At 40.1% G+C, this 13,642-nt stretch overlaps 1 long non-coding RNA gene across 12 annotated transcripts in view; it reads right to left on the reverse strand.

Annotated features, from left to right (window-relative positions):
* LOC144310200 (uncharacterized) overlaps positions 1 to 13,642 on the reverse strand; it is an 807,232-nt gene that overhangs the window by 735,414 nt on the left and 58,176 nt on the right. The window contains exon 3 of one of the 12 annotated variants that reach the window (XR_013375880.1): positions 778 to 872. The exons of the other annotated variants lie outside the window; for them this stretch is intronic. This is a non-coding gene — a long non-coding RNA (uncharacterized LOC144310200). The remainder of the gene's footprint in view (positions 1 to 777; positions 873 to 13,642) is intronic. 12 annotated transcript variants of the gene reach the window in all.

Consider the following 13,642-nt stretch of genomic DNA (forward strand, 5'->3'; position numbering starts at 1 on the left):
TCAGCACTTCTCATATTTACCATGCATACAAATTACCTGGGGATCATGTCAAAGTACAGCTGCTCATTCAACAGGTGCAGGATGGATCCTGAGGTTCTGCACATCTAACCAGATCCCTGGCAATAATGCTGCAGCCACAAATCTACAAATCACACTTTAGCACATGGGTTTTATTTTCTTTGCTATTTTTCAGGCCTGGCAAATCTCTTTATTCTCAAACTCTCTAGTACCTAGTAGTGATTGTTTCACGTTGAGCAAACTTCTTGCTAAGTCCATCACATACATTATACCCTTAAATTCTCTCAAAAACTTTCTGAAATGCCTAGAAATCATCATATCTATTTTAAAGACAGGGAACCTGGTCCTTAGTGGGGCTGGGGAACTAGACTCAGGCTTCAGGCTAACAGCTGCCATAGCCATGTGCTTTTAAATACCACAGTCAGAAGAAGGCAGACCAAAAAAAAAATAAATAAATAAAAGGAAGAATATAGAAAAGAAATTGCAATAAACAACTGGAGGGTATAAGGAAACTTCATTAAGTGGTGTTTATATTAGACAAGGATGTCCGTGAGCTGGTCATCCCTCACAGGAAAATTGCAATATTGAGCTCCTGAAATAGCCTGAGACACGTTTAAGCATGGATTTACATCATGAACTCCATCACTTTCCTCTTCCCTCATTTATAGCTGCCAAGTTCAAGCAACCTCTTCCCTGTTGGGGGGGGGGGAGTGGTCCCATGAATAATAGAGATGTCATTTTTAACTGTCAACAACATACCTTGTAAATGGTGTATGCAGGCTTTTAAATAACCCAGCAAACCATTCTTCTGACATCATTTTTATACCACACTTTGCAACAAAACTAGAAGTGATCTGAAAAGAAAGCACGTGGTTTAAACTACAGAATCACGCTCACCCACACATTCTTGTCTGCATTGAATATTTCGCTGGGTTTTGCTTCCCCCTCCTCCACCCTGATAACAACTGTCTGCTATGGAGACAAGACAATTAAACTATTTCAGCATTTTCCCTCAGTTAAATAGGCTCATCCTTCCCCATGACAGTTAGTTATGGAGTCAGAGAGGGACTGCTGTCGTTCATTTCTTCTTGTAAGTGACATTGGGATGATTAAGAAAAGCAAACTGTTTTCTTCCAACAAGACCCCGGCTGGTGGTGGGTTTTCACTGCTCCTGGTTTGGACAAGGTGACATGAATTTCCCATTCTCTTGTGATGAAAGGGCATTTATCCTGAGACAAAATCTTGTCACAAGTGCCTGTGCCTCCACACAAAGTAAATCTTTAGGCCTATTTGTCAGGTGATACAAGAGTGTCATATCACTAGAAAAACAAATCTGTGGCTACCTCACAATCCATCAACAAGGGGCTCATCAAATGCCAGGCACACCAAAACTGAAATGTAATTAGTAAGTAATTAATATAAGAAAATAGAATATTCTTGATTACCTTCTCTTGAAATGTTTTTATTTTGGAAAATTTCAAACATACACAAAAGTACAGAGAATACTGTAATGGCTTGCACACCTAACAGCTTCAACAATCAATCGCCTCAGAGAAATCATGTTTATACTACACTGATTTCCTCCCCACTTGTGGATCTTTGTGAAGTAAGTCTCAGACACAGTATCATAATAAATTATTTTCTTTATGGATTTTTTTTAATTTTTTTTTTACTTATGATAGTCACACACAGAGAGAGAGGCAGAGACACAGGCAGAGAGAGAAACAGGCTCCATGCACCGGGAGCCCGACGTGGGATTCAATCCCGGGTCTCCAGGATCGCGCCCTGGGCCAAAGGCAGGCGCCAAACCGCTGCGCCACCCAGGGATCCCCTATTTTCTAAATTCTGTTCAAATATATCCTGTCATCTCCATCCAATACCCTGTTTTTATTTAGATTCTTGTTTTAAGCCACTAAGTTTGTGGCATGCTATTATAGCAGCCATGGGAAATGAATACACCTACCCTAGACAATCACCATCTCTGTGTCTTCTACAAATCAGGACTCTTCACCCCACTGACAGCCCTGAAGATGAGGAACATAAATCTGCCCATGGAGTCTCCATCTGACCTCCTCAAAGGTTCCCACTGTTGTCAGGATATCACCTGGACCTCCACAGGTGGTATGGTCTGGGCCTACGTTTCCAGCCATGTTTCCCACCTCTCCCCACGCTTCAAGTTGGAAACCTTCATCCTTCAACTGAGTCAACCAGTTTTCTGCCCTCCTTTCATGTTTTGCCTGCCTCTGTCTCTGCACATACCATTTCTTTTCCCTAGAGCAGCACTATCCAATAGAAATACAACTAAAACAAGGCACAAATAGGAGAGTCACATATGTGATTTTAAATTTTGTGGAGCAAAATTTTATGGCTCAGTCCATTAAACATCTGACTCTTGATTTCAGCTCAGGTCATGATGTCTGCATCCTAAGATCGAGCCCGACATCAGGTTCTGCATTGAGCATGAAGCCTGCTTAAGATCCTCCCCCTGCGCCCCCCTCCCACCCCATGTCTGTCTGTTTCTCTCTCTCTAAAATAAAAAAATAAAAATAAATGTAAAATTTTCAATACCCACAATTTTTAAAAAATGAACAAAGAAAATCCATTTTAATAATATATTTTAGTTAACCCAATATATCCAGAATGTTATCATTTCAACATACAATCAAGATAAAAATGTTATTAAGGAGATACTTTAAGGGTTTTCTTGGGCGAGGGGGATACTAAGTCTTCAAAATCTAGTATATTTTATACTTACAGCACATCTCAATTCAGGTGACTAGAACTACTATATTTGACAGTGCAGAATGCCCTAAATCCTTTTTTTCCAGCTTTGTGAAATACTATCCATCCTTAAAAATCGAGCTGAAATATTATCTTCCATGGGAAATCTTCCATGGGAAATCTTCCTTGGCTATTTTCTATCCCCCACCAATCAGATCAATTACTCCCCCTTCTCCACCCTGGACCTTGGATATATTCCAATTTATGTGCTGTTCATACTCCATTATATTTAATTGTGGTGTGTGTGTCTCTAGACTATAAGCTCCTCACAAGACAAAATCTACTCACAACCACAGAGTCCTTGATTATCCAAGGGTCTCAATCCTTGCTCCTTCCCCTCCTACCCAGCCCTCTATAGTATAATTGGTGATACTTTGGCTATAATACAGAGAGCCTATTGGCTTCACCAGCAATAAAGAAACCATGCTCTGGTCCAGGAAGAGGGAACGGTGGGCCCTTAAAAGTAGGAAGGGGAGGTACTAAGAATGGATAATGAATGAAGAAAGCCAATCTGATATCGCTAGGAAGAGCACGTAAGCCAGGAAATAACATGGGTGAAAGCACCAAGACAGCTTTTTGACACTGCTGAAAGAGAAAAGAAATGGGTGGGACCACCAGATGGGTGCACCAGAGGTTGTCAGAATGTGATGGCCCCTGGATAAGCTAAAGTAACATCAGTGGAAGGAGAGTATATAGAACCAGCTTTCTGCTTCTTTACTTTGGGCTGGGCAGTGTGGATGGGCTTTATTCCCATGTGTTGATGAGCTGATATCCAGATCATAAAATGCAATCAACTCCAATGCTAATGACTATTCAATCCTCCCACACATCAGTAGGACTGGGAACCTGGTCATGGCATTGGGCATCTGTATATACTCTCCTTCCTCACAGAAGAGAATAGAGAAGTATGATCCATATTTCCTTATAGCTTGGCACTAAACTTTTCCCTCTCATGAAACACCCCTAACTCTGTACATCAGAACCCTGCCTAACATCCGTGCCCTGAGTCCTTTCATTTTGTCCTGTTTCACATCTTATCTCCTCCAAACAAGCTTTTACTTTAGCACTTTACCTCTCTCTTATACTACACAATGCTTTACCTACTCTATTAATATTATCTGTGCCTTAACTTCTTTTACTAAAGGGAAGGGGTCTGATCTCTTCATGTCTGCATCCAACCTAACATCTGACACTGATTGGTTACTCCATAAACAGTTACGGAACAAATGAATAAGTGAAACATGATGTATTATCTGTTTTAAAACACCCATTATTTTATTTTATGACTTCTTCCCTATTCATAGGATAATTACTTTTAGTTCTAATCAATCAGGTTAGGTGTCAGGGGCCTTGGAGTACCCTTTCTAAGATAGCACAGTCTACGGCTTTTCCCTAAAGCAGCCACCCCAGCTCATTCCTGGTCACAAAAAATAAAAACAGCTAACATGCACTGAATGTTCACTGTGTTTCAGGCATTGTTCTAAGGATTTTACATACATCTGTTCACTTAATCCTTGCAACTGCCCTGAAACAGTACAATTATTTATAATCTCCATGTGCAGATGAGAAAACCGAGGTATAGAAACATTTAGTTTGCTATAAATGGCACATCTCTCAGAAGCATGAAGACAAAGACTCAATGCCAGACAGTCTGGCTCCAAAACCCACACTGTTATACCTTCTCTACACAGAAAATGGAGCTGCACATTTCTAAGACAGGGAACTTGTTTCCCAGTGCCATCCTTACTAGTTGCCACCCTTAGGCATCACCTTTCTCTCCGAGTCTCAGATTTTCTTATGCTTAAAATGGGACATCACAAGTGCCCACCCCATAGGTCACTGAGTGGAAAAATGGCCTCATGGACACACAGAGCCCAGAACATAGCAGGTACTCAAAATGATACCTATTCGTATGGATCAAGAATCTGTCTCTAGAAAAACCAATTTAAATCTGCTAAAGGGAAAATAGGAACTCATTGGTTTCTGTAATGTAAAGTCTTGGGGAGAAGACCCTTCACATACAGCTAAATTTCAAATAATTTCATTAGGACTGAAATGTCTCTTTGACTCTCTTTCTCAGCTCTTCTATTCTCTGAGGTAACTTGTTCCTTATCATGATCCCCAGAAATTCCAAACTTACATCTATAGCTTGGTGACTGCAGGGAGAAAGAGCATATCTTTCTTAACAATCATGGTAAAAGGTACAGAACTGAGTCTCCTTGGATTATCTTGGGTCATCTACCCTTCCCTGAACCAATCACTGCAATAAAGGGAATGGGTGTGTTGATTGGCTAATCCCTGGAACCAGAAGGTCAGTGTTAGCTCCAACTAAATGAGAATAGACACGGGGTATCTTGCTAAAAGAGAAATGAGGTACTGTTACCAGGAGAAGGAAGAATGGATCCTGGGCAGGCAAAAACAACAGATGTCCATTCATGAATATTCCCAGTGTTCTCATGTTCTAAACAGACAGGGTTCCCTGGCCTATTGCCCACCAATGATGGGTTCCTCCAGCCTATGTCCACTTCCACTCTCTTTTAGACTTCTCCAAGCCCTAAGAGTGCATGGGCCCTACGCTTCCTCCCAGCTACTGCAAAGCTCAAATTAGTCACTCTGTGGGCCCCTTCCGAGGCATATCAGAGACCAGCTGTGCAAGGACCTGTCACCTTCTTGTCAGCGAAAGTTTTCTGTCCAAAGAACTTTCGTCATCGCTCCTTTCTCAAGTAGCTGGATGTCACTTGAAGAGACAGCTGAAGTCACTCACAATGGCTGGTCTCAAATCAGCGCTCACTGGCCTTGTCAGTGAAAGCCTCACCCCGCAGCGAAAACTGTCACTGATCATGTTTAGATATGTACGCGGAGGTATTAGATTAGAAGAGAGAATGCACAAGATAGGAGTTTAAAAGAGGCCAAGTTGCAAGGGAAATCTTAATAGGAAGAAGTGAAAGCTTATGGCTGGAGGTAGTGGGGGGTATCTTTTTCCAAAACCCAATTTATACTTCCCAACAAAACCAGCAAGTACATACACACACACACACACACACACACACACACACACCAATACCTTGTACATATATACAACGGAGATACACACTCCACTAACAAACATGCTTTATAAACACCTAAACCTTGACATCAGTAAGTAGTTGCTTTATCCAGATTATTATGAGTAGTTTTCATCTTCATATCAAAATACAGCTAAATTACTGTTGGAAAATAAATATTCACTCAAAAAACTTGATTACCTTCTGGAGAAATAAAGGAGAAAGAATCCACATATTAATCCAGTTGCATTTGTTGCCTTTCTCTGCATATGTTCTCTATTTAGGGCAAGGTTTCTCAACTCAGCATTGCTGACATTCTGGGCTGGATAATTCTTTGTTTGGGTGCAGGTAGGGGCTGTCTTGTGCTTGGTAGGATGTTTAACAGCCTCCCTGGTCTCCACCCAGTAGATGCCAGAAGCACTCCCCCAGTCATTTCCAAATGTCCCCTTGGGGCAACATTGCCCCTGGTTGAGAACCACTAATTTAAGAACTCCAATAAATGCTACCTTCAATATTACTATGGTAGAATAATTGGCTAATTATTAATTAATATGCATTGGCTGGGGATGAATGCTGTGCATCAATTTGGGGTAGCTTTATTTTGGACTTCTGTTTCTGCTAATCAATATATTTATGATTAAAACACTGATTTCATCCATAGTATTTAGGTGGCTGACAATCATTTCTGCAACTGTTCTGTGTGGACCTGGGAAAGAGCAGCATGGGTGGAAGAAAGCTTGGGCTTTCAAAGTAAGCAGATTGAATGTGAATTTCAAAATGCTACTAAGTGACTGCACAATTTGGGGCTAGTTTCTATCTTCTCTATATTGGAGTTTTTGCCACTAAAGAATGGAAATTTTAGTTGTCATCTCATATGCAAGTTGAGCATTTTATAAAAGGTGATTATATTCAAGAAGGTATTAACACAAAACAGATGCTCAATAAATGTTGCTTTACCCAAAGAATGTATTTTGCTCTAAAAATGCCTTGCCCTATGTTTAAAAACAAGTCCAGGTTTCCTCTGGGAAGGTGATTAATCTAGCTGAGTAAAGGGCAATTATAATACTGCTCTGCCTATACAACTTTCTTTTTTTCATGGAGTTTTAAATTACCTATTTTCCAACTGTCTTTATCAAATCCTTAAGTATTTCTGGTGTCTTAAAAAAGAGATCAAAGTCTTTCTCACCAAAATATCTCTTTTCTGGAGGTTTCCACCCTTCTGTTTCTCTCTAAACAAATGTGATGATCGAAACAAATACAACCCAATTATATCCCAGGACTTTCCTTCATTATTCTTTTAAGTTGGAGTCACTGTTTCTGGGATTCCTTATCGTCCTTGCCTCCTCCCAGCCATTTTACTGGTGTATATACTGTGTGAGAAACTAGAATTTAAATGCATATACAACTGTGAGAATTATAAAGATAAATCAAGCTATATGAAATTTAGGTACAAGGTCCTGAAACTGCATTCCTAACAAATGGATCAAAAACAATCAGGGACACCTGGATGGCTCAGCAGTTGAGCATCTGCCTTTGCTCAGGAGGTGATCCTGTAGTCTCGGGATCAAGTCCCACATTGGGCTCCCTGCATGGAGCCTGCTTTTCCCTCTGCCTGTGTCTCTGCCTCTGTGTGTGTGTGTGTGTGTGTGTGTGTGTGTGTGTGTGTGTCATGAACAAATAAATAAAATATTTTTTAAAAAATCATATATACAAGGAATGCTCATTATAAAATTATCACCATAGGATGCCACACATTTATAAGGGTGCTGCCATGGCCCAAACTACATTTATCCTTCCCCTGGAATATTCTTTCAGAGTCTATGCTGTATACTTTAGAAACCTTCACAAAGGGAGAAAGATCTGATCTGAGAAACAATCAAAACCAAGTAAGATGAAGAATGAAGGTGTAAACTTGGAACTTTCTTCTGTGACGGGAACTACTGAGGTTTCATCCCAAATTTTCCACCACAGTACTCCCAAACCGGGGGACACATACCTCTACACTTTGGTCAAATTAGAAAGATGATAGGAGTCCTAGAAAAAGCATGAATTTTCTTTAAAAGATTGTGTTTTCTTAAAAAAAAATTGTTTGTGGGTTGCCTGGGTCGCTCGGCAGTTGAGCATCTGCCTTCAACTCAGGGCGTAATCCCGGAGTCCCAGGATCCAGTCCAACAAAGGGGCTCCCCATAGGGAGCCTGCCTCTCCCTCTGCCTATGTCTCTGCCTGTTTCTGTGTGTCTCTCGTGAATAAATAAATAAAATATTTTAAAATAAATAAAGTCATTTGCATGCTATTCCATAAGATATAATTTTAATATAAATATTTTTCCTGAGTTTTTTTGAATCACATTTGAGGTCAAGAAAGATACAAAGTATACAGCATCATATAACCTTTCCTGTAACTCTTGGCAGGAGTGATAACCCAGATTGAAAAATCCAGGGCTAATAAGTCAAGGGAAAAGCAAAAGAATTAGCAGTCTGCACACAGAATCCAGCAGAAATCAGAGCATGGAAATTTGTAGAGGAGCTGGTCATTCTCTACCTGCACTCACTCCTGTGGGATAGCATACTTTGTAATGGCTTTAAATGCCATGTATGTCCTAGAGACTCCCAACTTTATACTTCTAGCACAGACATCTCTCCTGAAGCCTGCTCTACTCTAGCTACTCAACACACTCACCTGGAATCCTAATTAGACATCCCACATACAACATGTCCAAAAGCAACCCCTAATCCTCAACCTCAAAGCCTGCTCTTCTCATAACCTTCTCCATCCCAGCTAATGGTAGCCTAATCTACCAGCTGTTCATGCCAAAAGCCTTGGAGTTATTCCTTTTTTTCCCTCTTTCTCTAAGACCTGAAATCCAGTCTAGCAGTCAATCCAGTTGGCTTTACCTTTAAAATATATCTGGAATCTCATTGCATCTCCCTACTTCCCCTGCTGCCACCTTAAACCAAAGCTACTATCCCACCATCCTCTCTACACTGGCACTGCTCTTGATGCGTAACTACTAACTTTGTCCCTCTGCAGAAGCTCCTCATTATAGCAACCTGAGTGGGCCTTTCAAGACCTGAGTCAGATTAAGTCACTCCCGTATTTCAGATGCTGTGACTGTGCTCCCTTCCCCATTTCCCTCAGGGCAAAATCCACACTCCTTGGATGGCCTTTCATGGCTTGAGTTCTCTTAACATCTCAGGCCTTATCCCCTGCTACCTCTCCCATTATTGCTCCATTCCAGCCACTCTCCTCCTTGCTGTTCTTTGAACATATCAGCTATACCCTCACCTTAGGGCCACTTCGGGGCTGTTTTCCTTGCCCTAAATGCTCTTCCTCCAGGTATTGCACATCTATCCCCCTCACCTACTTTATATCTTCACTCAAATTTTTTCTTTTTATTGAAGGCTACCCTGAGCATGGTGTTTAAAATTACAACTGCCCTCCCACCTCTGATCTTTGCTCTACTTTTTCTTTTTCTACAGCACTGATGCCTGATTTACTTACTTAGTTTGTTTACTGATTACTATGTGTCTTCCCATAGAATGCAAACTCTATGAGGGTAGTAGTAGTGGTCTTTGTTAATGGGCATATCCCAAACATTTAGAATAGTACTTCAAACATAGCCAATGCTCAGTGAGTCTGTGTCAAATAAATGTTACCAAATGGTTCCACTTTTCACATTCTCTCTAGAAGTGCTCCCATACCTAAACACAAGATAAGTATATTGAAGATTTGAGATAGGCTAGATAAAAGGAATGGAAGGTCAAGGAAAGAAGGCTACCAAAACTGATGAAGTGACTACACTGCGAGTCACCACTGACAATACCCTTACCAACATTTACAGTGCTTTGCAGTTCATAAAGAAAATCCAGAGCCCAGGAAAAGAAGGCTGACATGAGGAAATGAAGATCACAAGAATGACAGTAAGTGCACTCAGAAGGGAGTAAAGGCACAGGGTGGAGAGGAGATGGGGGTTATGGTTAGAAAAGCCACTTCCAATCAATTAAAAAACACCAACAAATGACAATGGTATAACTAGTCAATAAAATGTAATCATAAATACATCAACAGAAGTCCTAAAAATATTTTGAGTTCTCAGTAAAAGGGTATATAGTTGGAATTGAGTATTTTAGAGTATAAAATATAAACAGTATCATATAAAAAATTTACCTCGAGGCACCTGGGTGGCTCAGCCAGTTAAGCATTTGCCTTCGGCTCAGGTCATGATCCCAGGGTCCTGGGATCAAGCCCCATGTCAGGCTCCCTGCTGAGCAGGGAGTCTGCTTCTCTCTCACCCTCTGTTGCTCCCCCTGCTTGTGCTCTCTTGCTTGCTCTCCCTCTCAAATAAATAAGTAATATCTTTTAAAAAATTCATCTTGAATATTGATCAAAACATGCTGATTAAAACAAAAATATAATAGCGATGCCTGGGTGGCTCAGTTGGTTAAGCATCTGACTCTGGATTTCAGCTCAGTTCATAATCTCAGAGTCCTGGGAACAAGCCCCATGTTGGGCTCTGCCCTCAGCCCTCTATCCTTAAAGTCTGCTTAAGGATTCTCTCTCTCCCTCTGCCCTTTCCCCTGCTCTCTCTCTCTCTCTCAAATAAATAAATAAATCTTAAAAAATATAATATTATTTTTACATCTCATCATAGGAAAGACTTAGAACAATATACGATGGTTTAGGGAGTATAGTAAGGCAGATATCTTCATCCCCAAGGTAAAATATAAATTGGACAATCCTTTCTAAAGAAATTCATAAAATGAGTTGAGAGCCCTTTAAGCCATGAATATGCTTTGGCCAGGAATTCTACTTTTAGGAATCTATGCCAAGAAAAAATCAGAAATGTAGACAGAGATTTATGTATAAAGATTCAGTATAATGAAAAATTTTCTAATAAACCTAAATATTATAATGATTATATAAATTATGGCATTTATATAAAGCAGAATGTTGTGCAACCATCAATAATTACATTTATGTTAAATGTTAACAACATGAGAAGTGGTCACGATATAAGGTCAAATAAACTGAAACAGGGATAATGCCATATATGACATATGGTATCAACTAATATGAATTCATTTCAAACCAATTTGAGTGATTTTTTTAAAATTTAATCTCCATTTCATTAGTGTTATCAAAAATGTATTAGATTTTTCTAAAGAAAAGCAAAAACAACCATCTTTTTTTTTAATGCAGAGAAAAGTAAATGATATATTAGAATTATATAACTTAGCATGGTTATACACATAGACCCTCAATGGTTAATGGTTCTCTATACGGCTTTGCAGGAAAATCATTTTCTATTTTAATGCATACTCCACTGCTCTCTCCTCTCAGTTTCCTAGTTTTTCAAAAGAAGCATAGCCTATCTAGATTAAAGGTCAGCAAACCTTTTCTTGAAGAGTCAGATAGTAAATATTTTAGGTCTTGTGGGCCAAATGGTCTCTTTCAATGCCAATGTTAGAACATGTAAGCACCACAAATAGGTTAGATTTGGACCATGGGCTAGTTTGTCGACCCCTGGACCAGATCATTGATAGTCTTTAATTAACTGACAGCTCAGACCCTGATGCAGAGTTCCAAACACCCACAGGCACTTAAGAAGACATGCTATATACCAATGCGGGAATCCCATAGGTTCCTGAATTGGAAAAATCTGGGTTCAAGGTTTAACTCACTTCCTGGTTGTATCTCTTGTTACAATATTCTTCCATGACTCTGAGTTTTGGTGTCTAAAAAATGAGATAATAGCACCATCTATTTCACAGGGTCATTCTGTAGCTTAAATGAAATATTTGAAGTTAAAGCTCAAAACTCAGATTTGGTAAATGAGGAGTTCTCAGTGACTGGTAGATTCTTATTAGAATAGCTCTGAAAAAGTAGGCAACACAGAACCCCCAGGTGCTGAATGATTCAGAGCCCACACTGTAGACAGGAAGGAGAGCTGATTCTTCAGCAGGAAAGAGTTGGGATAAGCTAGGTTATGATACAGTATAAATTACTGCCAAGTTTCAGTAGCTTAAACCAATAAGGTTTATTTCTAGCTCATGCTACTTGTGCATGGCTGAAGAGCTGGGGGCTCTGCTCTATACTACTGGCCCTCTAGGACTCAGACTGAAAGAGCAGTCACCGTCTAGAGTTTTGCTGGTTGCAGAGGCAGAAGGAAAAAGAGGGTGGTTGAATAATGCACTGGCCCTTAGAGCTTCCACCCAAAGTGATATGCATCAGTTCCATTCCCATTTCATTGACTAGAGCAAGTGTAATAATCACATTTAACTCGTGGGTATTATGGGGGCAGAGAGCTTAGAAATACTAGCTAGTTTATTCCTGGAAGGGGGCAGGGGGGTCTGAAAATACCCGGTTAACTGCACTAATAACTACCATAGCAAATAGGAGAATAGTACTTAACATTCATGTGAATTTAGCACAACCTAACACAGTGCCAACTGCTTTACCTACAACTTGGGGAAACCAAGTCAGGACAATAAAAACAGAGCCAGAGTGAATGGAACAGGATATTGGGCCTGGGAAAAATCAGAGAATGCAAAATCAGGGAAACAATATTTCAACAAGACTTGCTTTTTCTAAATGCTTTCATCAACTCTTTCCTTATTATCTTCCCTTTGTAGCTGGGTCTTACCACCATTAAGAAGGCTGTGATCAGAGTCCATAATCTAAAAATCATGTCTGATTCTGTGAATCCCTGACATGAATATTGTTGTAACTGAATGCCCTCCAAATTTACATGCTGAACTGCTAACCTCATGTAACTATATTAGAGACAGGGCCTTTTAGGATGTAACTAAGGTTGAATGGGGTCATAAGGGAGGGATCCTGATCCCATAGGACTGTGCCCTTAAAGGAAGAAGAGACACCAGAGCTACCTCTCTCCCATATGAAGACACAACAAGAAGAGTACAGGTGGCCTTCCAGGAAGTTAGCTCTCAACAGAAACCAAACCTTGCCAGAAACTTGATCTTAGACTTCTAGTCTCCAGAACTATGAGAAAAAAATCTCTATTCCTTAAGCCACCCAACCTATGGGTTTGTTTTTTGGGGTTTTTGTTGTTGTTGTTGTTGTTGTTGTTGTTGTTATAGTAACTGGAGATGATCAACACTAAGACCTAAATTAGACAGGTCTTCTCTTGGAATTTGATTTTCTAATGTGAACTAAGCTTCTCCAATCTACATTATGATATTCAAACACAGGTCCTTGGAAACCCAAAGCTAAGGTTAGGTTGCTAAGATAAAGACATGGCCCTTGAAATCAGAAAGACCTATGCTCAAAACCCAACTCGACTTACCATGTGGCCTTGAGGAAGTTGTATAAGCTCTCTGGGCCCCAAATTCCTCTGAAATAGGGTTAATGGAATGTGACAAGGACTACAAGCAAGGTTTTAACATTCTCCTGGACAACATGTGAAAACATGAGTGGCCTCATCATGTGAAAACATGAGTGGCTCTCAAAGAAAGATTCTACTACTCATCCCTTCTCCTGTGAAAAACATCTTGGGGTTAATTACCCCAATTCTAGATGGTTCTAGAACCACATGGTCTGGTACACAGTAAATGCTCAACAAATTTCTCTCTTTTCCTGTATTACTATAATCCCAAGATTTCAGGAATCTCAAAAATGAACATAATTAAGGCAACAAATCTACACCTAAGGAGGAAGAGGAAGAGGTGAGGCAGCCAACATGTAGCGATCAAGCATGATGGTACCAAGTGTTTCCCACATTCTCTTATTTATACCTCACAACTATCCCACAAAGAAAGTTAGTATTAGGCTCAATGTAC

Source organism: Canis aureus, chromosome 3, assembly GCF_053574225.1.
Source record: "Canis aureus isolate CA01 chromosome 3, VMU_Caureus_v.1.0, whole genome shotgun sequence".
Classification (NCBI taxonomy): domain Eukaryota; kingdom Metazoa; phylum Chordata; class Mammalia; order Carnivora; family Canidae; genus Canis; species Canis aureus.